We start from the raw sequence: 12704 nt of genomic DNA, 5'->3' as shown, positions 1-12704 counted from the left end.
TGACACCTCTCCAAAGTCAAGAGAAACAAAAGAAAAAATGAACTTGTGGGACTTCAACAAGATACAAAGCTTCTGCACAGCCAAAAAAACAGTCAAAAAAACTAAGAGGCAGCCCACGGAATGGGAGAATATATTTGCAAATGACACTACAGATAAAAGACTGGTATCCAAGATCTACAAAGAACTTCTCAAACTCAATACATGAGAAACAAATAAACAAATCAAAAAATGGGCAGAAGATATGAACACACACTTTTCCAATGAAGACATACAAATGGCTAACAGACACATGAAAAAATGTTCAAAATCATTAGCCATCAGGGAAATTCAAATCAAAACCACATTGAGATACCACCTTACACTAGTTAGAATGGCAAAATTGACCAGGCAGGAAACAACAAATGTTGGAGAGGATGTGGAGAGAGGGGATCCCTCTTACATTGTTGGTGGGAATGGAAGTTGGTACAGCCAAAAACAGTGTGGAAGTCCCTTAAAAAGTTAAAAATTGAGCTACCCTAAAAATGTGATTTACTGAATACCTCTGTCCCAAAATGTTCCTTCACATTCCTTATTTTCTTTTTATTATTCCATGTTACAAATAATTGTTAATTGTATTTATCTTGTTTTATGTTATGAATTAAAGGTGAATAATAATATATGGATTTCAATATTTAATGACTTCATGGTTGAAGTCATCATACTGGGGAATTTCAGGTGTTTCTCTTTTCTTTTTTCTTTCTGATGTATTTTATCTAATTTGAATATATTATCTTCTTGCAGATATGGTAACCATTATTTTGGCAATCTTCTGCAAATACCTGGACAAATTTTATATGTACACATTTGTTATTAGCATTCTCAAGTCCTTGAATTTGAAGCCTAGAAGAGAAAATACTTTCCATTAAATCCTACATTTGCTTTATGTATCAACTGTATTTTTAAAATCCATACTGTTTCAATATACTTACAAAGAAATAGAAATGTTGCTTTCTCAGTTCTCTAACAATTCAAATAAGGAATATATTAAGTATCATCAAAATTTAATATTAAATCTGGAATTGGGATAGTAACAATGCCTTTCATTCCGGCAATCATCTCTGTGACCTCAGGCAATTTCAGAGTAGCTTTCGTTTTCACAGAGGTTTACCATAGTTCCTTTGTACATTAGCAATTTGATAAACACTTTCTGCTGCACATACAACACAACATTAATCATCAGAAACAGTTCATTCTTTCCCGGAAAAAATCAGCTTGTTTCTTCCAGAGTAAAGATCAGAATCCTCTTTATTAGTAAGTATAAGCAATAATTTCAGGAGATCAAGTATATAAATATATCAGTGAGAACCAGAGCAATTCAATATATGTCCTATAATTCCTGAAGAAGAGCATGTATTTATTATATTAAGTGCAGAAAACAGGATGTTTGAATAACAAGACCACTATCACCCAAGTGGCAGAACCAAGAGGTAAATCCGGGCAATTTAGCTTCAGACTCTGTGCTATTAATTACTTACTATATTAAACTATGGAAGTTAAAACTGGGAAAGCAAGGTATTAGGATTTCAGTATTTCCCCGAGTCTTGCTAACTTGGCTTTTACATACAAAGTGGACTGGCGGATCATGTTAGAAATCACATAGGGAATCCTGTAGAAATGTGTTCGGAGGAAATGAAATATCAACAAATAGAGATCCAAGCTGGAGACAGAAAGCATCTTTGTAGTTGATGCTTTCTGTCTCCAGCTTGGATCTCTATAATTATATATACACTTTTCCAGGAGAGTTTTGTAAGAATATTTGGCTTTTTCAAACATATTAGTAGGAAAATTTTATTGTTAATATTTGAATCATTTATTTTAGCTAATGGTATCACTAGTAGTGTGAAGTTTCTTCTCTCCACCACTCCATTCAATTATTTTTTTTTATTTTTTTTTAAAGATTTTTTTATTTACTCAACGGAGATAGAGACAGCCAGCGAGAGAGGGAACCCAAGCAGGGGGAGTGGGAGAGGAAGAAGCAGGCTCACAGCAGAGGAGCCTGATGTGGGGCTCGATCCCAGAACGCCGGGATCACGCCCTGAGCCGAAGGCAGGCGCTTAACCGCTGTGCCACCCAGGCGCCCCACTCCATTCAATTATTGATGGTTTGATTTCACATTGGATGAAGAAGTCCAGAGAAGAACTTTCCATTCCCCGTGATCAAAATATTTGTGGTATTCAGTTGAGGTATACCATCACAGTGCAATGGATCTCAAACTATAGTGTCTATTATAATTTCATTGAACTCTTTTTTATAATGCAATTTTTTATACCTCCCACTTCTAGATAGCTTAATAAAATCCTCTAAGTTAAGACACAGAAATCTTTTTTTAGATAGTATGTAGTGGACTGAACAGTGTCCCCCTAAAATTCATGCCCACCCAGAACTCAGAATGTGACCTTATTTGGAAATAGGTTCTTTATAGGTATAATTGAGTTGAGCCACAATGAAATCATATTGGATTGAGCCCTAAATCCAATGAGAGTATCCGTACGAGAGAGAAATGGGCACACAGAGATGCAACGAAGGTGGCAATGTGAAATTGAAGGTATATATTTTAATTAGGCCAAGAACTGCCAGCTACCATCACTGTGGCCTCAAGCAATTTAAGGATATCTTCCATTTTCACTGAGATTTACTATATTTTCTTTATACATTAGCATTTTGGTAAACAAGTTCTACAGTATATACAATACTGCAAAATTGTTGTTAATCATCTATCGCAATTAATTTTTTCCCTGGAAAAGTTTAGCTAGCTTCTTCAGGAGAAAGAAGCTTCTAGAAAAAACCAACTCTACCAACACCCTGATTTCAGACATCTGCCAACCTAACCTGTGAGGGAATAAATTTCTGTTGTTTTAAGCCACTCAGTTTGTGATAATTTGTTATTATGGCCCTAGCAAGCAAGTAGAAAATACACTAGGTGGGTCTTAGAGAAATGGAAAGCACACTGTAAGAAAATTTCATTATGTGCCCATGTCTTAGAGTCAAACAAACCACATGAAAGTTAAAGCGACAAATCTAATATGTATTCACTTTGTAATCTTGTACAAGTGTGTTTATTCAAATTACCTTTCAATAAAATGCAAAAGGATAATACTTCAGTCATGAACTAATAAGCAATTGAAATGAGATGTGAAAGTAAAATGTTTAGTTTAGTACAGTAACTATTTTACTCCATTCTGTCCATCTCTCCTGTCTTCTCCTGGTTGATTTATTACAGATATCCATTACAAAATCTAACATCTGTCTGCATCCACACTGAATATTTAGATTTCAAAGAAAATAACATTTCTCTGGACTGAAATTTAAAAACAGCAAGAAACTTACCTGTGCAGGGTAACACCTGTGCCATCTAGCCTGACCCATTCCAGTTTCATGTTGTTATAGCATAAACTGATCCCAAACTCTGCTTGAGGCATACCTTACTGCATCTCTGACAATTGTATTACAGATTCTGCAGAGTGAGGAAAATAAATTAAAAAGAAGAACATTCCTTGAGAAACAATATAATGGTTCAAAATGTTTCCTTTATAGGCTTCCTTGTGGATTCTCTGTTCTGGTATTTCGAAGGAATCTGGCGGAACGAATCCTAGATTTTTTATCCATAGACAAAGGAGTGCAGAGGCTACAACAAATGACTCATTTGTTCACCAAGCAATTTTTTTTTCTGTAAACATTACGTTCTAGGCATTTTCTTAAGTTATGGATTATAAAAGTCAGCAAAAAGTCATATATCCTTAGTCATTTGGATTAGGCACTTGAGAATAAAACTTTGAGTCTACATAATAAGCAGTGACCCGTGCTACCAGAATGGAAGTGCAAGATCAAAGGAGGAAAATTAGCAGGTGATTTTAACAGGTCTTGGGGAACCAACGATATTTTCTAAGGGGATTATCATAAGTTAAAATCTTAAAAATGTGATGCATTAATCAAGAGAAGACAGTTTGGGTGGGAGGTAGAGGAGATGAAACATGTCACAAATGGGACAAGGACATGAAAAAGAACAGGAGAACATGATGAATTCAAAGAGCTTCAATATAGATGGAGACCATTGTGTGCCTCCCTTAGAAAAGTGAGGTGGAAAATCTTTAACAGCAAAGAAGGCCAGAGAAATAGGGATCAGACTGCAAATGGCCTTATACAAACGTTATTTGTACTTTATCCTAAGTACTGAGGAAAACAACTCAAGTGTTGTTGAAATATACTTTCAGAAGTATAGTCAAATTGTAAAGATATCTGTGACTACAATATAGAAAGCGTTTCAGAAGAACATAAAACTTGGGTGATTGCTATCATTCTTAAAACTTTCAGATACTGACATTTATGAAACAAAATCTTATAATTACCATCTCTTCTTCCATATTCAATTTAAGAAAGCTTGATTCTAAACCAATGCAATAATGGTTACATTTTTCCCAAGGATGTATGACCCTTGAAAAATAGTAACAATTTTCTCCATGTTGATGCCAGTAGCTTGAACAAGTAGGATATCTCCAAACTATTAAAAAAATAGACTATAACTGAATGCCTTCCATCAGTGCCAGTCATATACAATAAGTTCACACAGTAAATCTACCCTCTACAAACAAAAATATTATTTGAGTTTTACATTATAAACTCTATGCACTTAAATTTCATGTTACATTTATGCTAAAGTAGTAGTTCACCTCCTTGAAAATATTTTGGTCTTCAAGACTCATAAGATGCATATTAAGAAATATTTCTTTCTTTATTTTTTTATTATGTTCAGTTAGCCAACATATAGTACATCATTAGGTTTTGATGTAGTGTTCAACGATTCATTAGTTGCATATAACACCCAGAAATATTTTTTCAAATCACTAAATTAGAAGTATATCAAAACGTATCTAATATATATCTCTTAAAAACGTCAACATGATGTTCTTTGTGTTCAAAATGAAAAAAATATGTGTACATTTATTTTTTAAAAGGCTATAAGTTTAAAGAATTAGACAATGAGGAAATATATAAATAAATCATGAATAGATATCCACCCAATAAAAATCAATGTTGCATTTTCAAAATACAAAATATTTTGTTCAACTTTAGGTCACCATTTGACAGTACCATCATTTTAAGTGTGTAATTATATATATATATATATATATATATATATATATATACACACACACACACACACATATATACATATATATGTATAAAGGATATATCATTTACACATATATGAAGGATAAATAATTTACACACTCATATATAATTTACACTTCACACATATATATAAGTATATGGACTACATGAAAAATACTTTTGATATACAAGTAGATTTGACTCATACTTTGACCCGTTTTATTTGCTTCCTTGTTAGAGGAGAAATTTCCTGGATATCCTTCCCCTTGACATGACTTTTGATGCACTGAAGAGAAAGCAATCAGAAAGGTCAGGTTTAAACTCAATAATAATAATAATAATAATAATAATAATTGGACATTCATAAATGCAAGACACTATACTAAATTTGGCTATAAAAATCTTTCATGAAACATCACTTCTTCAAGAAACTCAAATATAATAGAATCATAAGCATAAAATCAACCAACAATACAAGTTTGACAAGTTCATAAAGCCGTTGATCACAGAAGAAGGAAATTTGTGAGCAAAGAATAGTGTGAGCAAGATTCTGATAGAGAAAGATTTTTTTTAAAAAAGATTTTTGGGCAAAAGAAATATGAGAGCACATAATAAGGCATTTAGCAGAGTTCCTGATATGCTTAAAAATGGAGAATTTGATATGTCTCTAAGAAATCATCTTCAGTTCTGTGCAGAGAATATTATACATGGTCAAGAAACTGAATTGACCAAAAAATATATTATTTTCAACAGATTTCATTATGTGAGTAATGGAAAAGCAGATTTCTGTTCTACACAGTGACTCACGCATTGTGGCTAAGATTCCAACAGACAAAATGAGCATCAGGCAAATGAGCCACAAAATCACAACAAATTTCCATGGAGACGGAGTACAAAGACCTGTAGAAAGAGACAAATAAACTTGTGAGTTGTAACTGTTTATTCAGAGTCCTGCTTCTTTTTTTTTTATAATTTTTATTTTGCTCTGTTAGTCACCATACAGTATATCCTTAGTTTTTGATGTAATGTTCCATGATTCTTTATATGCGTATAATACCCAGCGTTCATCACTACACTTGTGGCTATCATTTTTTTTTTAAGATTTTATTTATTTATTCGACAGAGATAGAGACAGCCAGTGAGAGAGGGAACACAAGCAGGGGGAGTGGGAGAGGAAGAAGCAGGCTCATAGCGGAAGAGCCTGATGTGGGGCTCGATCCCATAACGCCGGGATCACGCCCTGAGCCAAAGGCAGACGCTGAACCGCTGTGCCACCCAGGCGCCCCTGTTGCTATCATTTTAAACTGATCTCTTGGTTCACTAATTTTGCAGATCTTTTGATACACAGTAATTCCATTATCATTCATTTCTAAACATTCTGTATTTTCTGTTGTTATCCAAGTAATGAATAATTTAGTTTATCTTCAATCTCTCTACATATGGAGATTTTGAAATGTATGCCTTTTATATTAATATCTAAATTAATTTCATAGTTGTGAAAGTAGCTCACAGATACTTAACCTCCATATTTGTCAAAATATGCTTTATGGTCATTTATTGAATATATATGATATCTATATCTATTCGTTTTCTGTGAGGTTGGCAAAAATAGTGTTCCCTAACTACTTACTATAGAATTCATATATGTCAATAGATAAAATTGTTCATTTTCTCATCCACAAATTACTTGTTGAATTTATCTCATATCTGAATAATTTAGAGAGATTTTTTCCAAATATTTCCCAATGAAGGTGGATTCATTTTTCTCCATTTTCCCCAACATATGTTTTATGCATTTTGAAGCTATCTTGTTGAGTGTATGCTTACTGAGGATATTTTATCTCCTAGTGAGTTAATATTTTTGTCATATTGCAGTTAATCTGCCTCTTCTTTTTTTTTTTAAGATTTGTTTATTTATTTATTTATTTATGAAAGAGAAAGCGCACGAGAGAGTGTGTGTGCACATGCGTGTGAGTGGGGGAGGGGCGGAGGAGAGACTCTTCAAGCAGAGCCTCCCTGAGTGGGGAGCCCAACTTTGGACTCCATCCCAGGACCCATGAGATCATGACCTGAGCTGAAACCAAGAGCCAGATGTTCAACCAACTGAGCCACACAGGTGCCCCAATTTGCCTCTTCTTAATAGCGTTCTTCGTCTTACATCTTATTTTGTATGTAGAGATAAGTAAATTTTTGTTCGGTCAGTTTTCCCTGATATATCTTTTCCTTAACTTGTACTTTTCCTTGCTCTGTTCTCATGCTTTAGCTGTATCTCTGTTAAAGTGCACTTAAATGTCTAACCAGCATATAAATTGTCTAAGCTTTTTTGTTCGAAGACATAAAAATTATCCAGTGTTTGGGGGGCGCCTGGGTGGCACAGTCGTTAAGCGTCTGCCTTCGGCTCAGGGCGTGATCCTGGCGTTCTGGGATCGAGCCCCACATCAGGTTCCTCCGCTGGGAGCCTGCTTCTTCCTCTCCCACTCCCCCTGCTTGTGTTCCCTCTCTCGCTGGCTCTCTCTCTTTCTGTCAAATAAATAAATAAAATCTTTAAAAAAAAATTATCCATTGTTTTATGAATGTATCATTTAACAAGCAAAGTCCGAGAACTTGAAAATTTTAATTATTGACATGTTTGGATTTTCTCCTAGTCATATTTTTATTCAGTTTCCCCAGTGTTTCTATGATTATTTTTGCTCATTCATTGCCAAGTTTAAAGAAAAATGTGTTTTAAAAATAACTTATTGAGGTGAAGTTCACATATATAAAGTTAACAATTTTAAAACGAGCAATTCAGTGGAGTTTAGTACATTCACAATGCTGTGCAACCATCACCTCTATATTCTGAGGTGAGGAAAATGAGATAAAGTGAAGATTTATGATGAGTTTCATTTTAATATGAACACTGCGTATTCTAGTAATCCCACACACTTGTTTTGGTTTAGAAGAATTTGCTTCATTATTCCTCTGGGACATAAAGCTGCTTTGAACTGCTGCAGAGGGCGACAGATGACTGCCCAGGTGTAGGACACATCAAGGGGGACCTGGGAGCCCGGTGATGGCGGCCGAGCTTCTCTTCTGGACGGTGCATTTATTACAGTGCTTTATCTACATGGTAATGAACATACTTTTTAAGCCACTGCAGCACATTTCAAATGGAATGATGTATTTTCATTTCAAATCGGACTCCCAGAGAGCCATAATTTTTTTAAAAGGCTAAAAAAATAGACAAGTGTATTGGAGACAGTTTGCATCGTTTTTATCATTTTTTTTTCTTTTGTACTTTTCTTGCACTTTCCTCTCGTACCACAATGCTCTATTTTGTTTTCCCAATGTGCGTCTTTTAGGAGTTCCTTTAATGGAAGATCTTTTGATAGGAAACTCAGTTTCTGTTCATCTCTATATTCATTTCACTTTTATTCTTTGTTAATATTTTCCTAATTTGCCACTTTAGTTTTTGATTTTATAGAAGTTACAAACATACATAAAAGTAGAGAGAATGCATATAATACATAATAGAATAAGCCCCCACGTATCTTTCACCCAACATCACCAGCAACATTGTTTTTCATTCTTGTGTTATGTACACCTTCCAATTTTTCTCCCAATGTCCAGATTTTAAAAGTCTCATCATGTCATCTTACCTTTCACTATTCAGTGTGCACCTCTGATAAGCCTTATTTATTTATTTTTATACCTTTCTCACACTTCCTCTCTCTGTTTTATTCATGCCATGTTTTGTCAAAGAAAATGGTCATTTGTTTTTTTGAATGCCTTACATTCTATATTAATGTGATTGTTTCCTCTGAATATTGTTTAACTTTTCCTCTACTCTCTATTTCCTGTTAACTGATAGTCAAACATAGAGGATTGATTATATTTAGGTCTCTCTTTTTGTGTTTGGTCAAGGAACCTTCATAATGTGGTTTTGTTATCACTATTTAATCTCACAATGTGGTAAATAATACTGAGCTGCTGCATGTGTTACGTAACTAAGATTATTTCGTGGATTTAGATGGATTGAGCCTGGTGCCTGTAATATGTCTCCTCATCAAAGTTTCACCTAATGATTTTAAAATCAATTGATGCTTCTTGCCTAGCTTCATTATTTTAATAAGATTTGCAAAATGAAAGTTTTCTAATCCTGTCATTCTTTCTGCATTTATTGGGTGGGATTGTCCCCCCCAAACTTCCCTTCATGAACTCTTTGAATACTTTGAAATGGAATTCACAAACAGAAGGCAGGATAAATGTTCGATTTTTACTAAATTTTATGAATTTTCAGCATAATCAATTTCCTCCCTGATAATCTTTCATCGTGACAATGACTTTTCAAATACAATTATAAATTCATGCACTCTTTGATATTTTGTTTCCATTTATAGCAATCATTATGATATTTCTATTTAGACCTGCTATTATTTTGATCATTTCAAAATTTAAAATTGCCAGTGGAAACACCTTTGAGTTGATTGCTGAGTCATTTTCATGCTATTTCCATCTAAGTTTTATGTTTTACAGCTTCTTTTGTGATCTGGCACCACCAATTATCCTGGTGGCGTTTGTGTGTGTGTGTGTGCGTGTGTGTTTGCTGCCCTATCTAAAATTACTTATTTCTCCAAAGAATCCTGGCTGCCATTAATGATGGTTAATATTTGGACAGGATAACGTAGGCAATGGGAGTGTTTATTAATACTGAAATGCCATTGCTTCAATAACTTTTGGTTTATCAAGCTAAGAAATATAGATGTAATTTCAAAAGCCATACTTCTATACTTCAATTCAAATTTTAAATGATGGGCTCCTTACCTAAATACTTTTATTTTTCTAGTTGGATCCTGTTCTTAGCATTATCTCCTCCAGTGCCGTCCATGTTGCAGCAAATGTTGAGAAATCGTTCTTTTTGATAGATTATGCTAAGTGAAATAAGTCAAGCAGAGAAAGACAATTATCATGGTTTCACTCATTTGCGGAACATAAGAACTAGGAAGATCGGTAGGGGAAGAAAGGGATAAAGAAAGGGGGGGGGTAATCAGAAGGGGGAATGAAGCATGAGAGACTATGGACTCTGAGAAACCAACTGAGGGCTTCAGAGGGGAGGGGGGTGAGGGAATGGGATAGGCTGGTGATGGGTAGTAAGGAGGGCACGTATTGCATGGTGCACTGGGTGTTATACGCAACTAATGAATCATCGAACCTTACATCAAAAACCAGGGATGTACTGTATGGTGACTAACATAATATAATAAAAAAATATTTAAAAAAATAAAATAAAATAAAAAATAGTTGGATTTGTTCTTACACTGTAATTCTTGTTTTTTATACTAATACAATTGCATATGTACTTTTTTCTACATCATACATATAATAATTTCAAAATACCATTACCAATATTATGACTAAAAAGACTGTCACATATTGTTTTAAATTACTTGCAAGTGTTTTTGTCCATAGAGTATGCTGGATTTACAGCAAAAACCATAATGACAAACCACCGTATTTCAGCCGTTTGTTCTTTTTTTTCTGTAGTGTCACTAATTTGGCATAGAGATCATTTGTTTCAGTTTCTGTCAAAATTTTTGTTGGTGGTGGTCGTTTTTTGTTAGTTATTTAAATGCATTCTTTTTCGAAAGATTTTATTTATTTATTTGAGAGGGAGAGAGCGCACATGTGCACAAGGAGGGGGAGGGGCAGAGGGAGAGGGAGAAGCAGGCTCCCCTCTGAGCAGGGATCCGATGGAGGGCTCCATCCCAGGACCCCGGGATCATGACCTGGGCAAAAGGCAGAGGCTTAAAGATGGGGTCACCCAGGTGCCCCATTTAAATGCATTCTTAAGAATGCGAAACAATTCCATAATTCCAAAAGTCAAAATATACTATAAAATACTGTCAAAAAAGCTGCTCATTCTTACTTTCCATAACCACTTTAGACCCAAGAAGGGTTTTATTTTCTCTTGATCTTTACATCATTTCCAAGATATTCCTCTCCAGACTTGTGAAAAAGCTTATTCTTTGAAGGTCACATTTATTTCCTTCCCTTTATAGATCATATGTCATTATAAGGAAGCACAGAAGAGACTCCAGGAAAATTCCAAAAGCTTGTGATCGCTGTGAAGCTACATACAGTGACTCGACTGTATTTGAAGTTTTGAAGGATTCGGAAGACTTAGAACTCCAGTCATTAGAGATTTACCAAATCTTTTCATTTTCTGTGCTTTCTTAATTTTTTTCCATCTTTACCTTTTTTTATATCATGTCCTTTCATAACAGTAAGTCATATATCTGAGTTCTGCTGTTTGCTATGTTTAAATTTAATTGATGGTATATTTACTACAAAAATTTTTGTATGTGATTCCATATTTTAAAGATACGTATTTCTAGGTAAATAAATGGGGTTTTTTCCTAAAATAAGTAAAAAATCATCTTAAAAAAGTTTTAATATTTCCTTTTTTCCTTATGATTTAAAAAAATGTAATTCCCATATGTTGCCTACTTACAATGACCATTTTCTTTGTAATTATCATCAAATGACTGACATATATATATGTATATGTATGTTTGCAGTGATTATAAACAGTGTCCAGTTTGTTTGTTTGTTTTGAGAGAGAGAGAGAACACATAAACAGGGTGGAGCAGAGAGAGAGGGGGAGAGAGAGTGAGAAACTTAAGCAGGCTCCATGCTCTGCCCAGAGCCGGATGCAGGGCTCAATCTCATGACCCTGAGATCATGACCTGAGCCAAAACCAAGAACCAGGCACTTAACCGACTGAGCCACCCAGGCAACCCAAGCAGTGTCCAGTCCTTTTAATTGAAGTCTAGTAAATAAAAGTATTTAAAATTCAAATTCCATTTGACATAAAAATTAAGCAATACATAAGTTACATGATATAAATGTATTCACCTATTTTAAATTGCTGCCCTATTAACTAATTTCAAAAACACTAATACATAACTCATGACCTATAATTCTAATTGGATAATTATTACTATGTCAGCATAATCAATAACTTCCAATTTAAGTGGAGTTTTAGTGAATATGTTTCTGAATATCTAACACAGCATCATATGTGTGTAATATTATTCATTCATTCATTCATTATTTTATATGCACACAAATAAACAGATATAGCCATTTTCTAACTCTGAAAACACATGATCTCATTCCTATATTACCTTCAGCATCTGTTGGTAATTGCTGAATCCATGAATTCCCTGAAATCTGTCCCTTCATATCTGTTTCTTGACTGACAGAGATATTTCCTGAATATCTCCCTGTTACTGAAGACCAAATTACAAATGTCAGTTTGGTTTGTCACATGTAACCTAACACAAATTTGCTACTGCACAAAACATTTCATTATGTAGATACTAATAGGAACAATACATTACCTGTGACCTCCAAAAGGCAATAGAATTGGAGGTACATATACAAACACATCTGATAACAATACAAATCTGACAGGAAAATTACCATAGGTAAGAGCACAGACTAGAGAGCAATTGATTCTGATTAGGAAAAACCTGAGGAAGGTTTCTTAGGAATAATTTAATGTGAAGTTAATA

General features: G+C 34.3%; 1 pseudogene; it reads right to left on the bottom strand.

Annotated features, from left to right (window-relative positions):
• Window positions 1-752: 752 nt before the first annotated feature.
• Window positions 753-12372, bottom strand: LOC148107760 (oxidized low-density lipoprotein receptor 1-like; annotated as a pseudogene).
• Window positions 12373-12704: the final 332 nt, after the last annotated feature.

The sequence above is a fragment of the Ursus americanus genome, chromosome 25 (assembly GCF_024610735.1).
Source record: "Ursus americanus isolate L20-20 chromosome 25, mUrsAme1.1.p, whole genome shotgun sequence".
Lineage (NCBI taxonomy): Eukaryota > Metazoa > Chordata > Mammalia > Carnivora > Ursidae > Ursus > Ursus americanus.
This window is presented reverse-complemented; position numbering and strand designations above follow the sequence as displayed.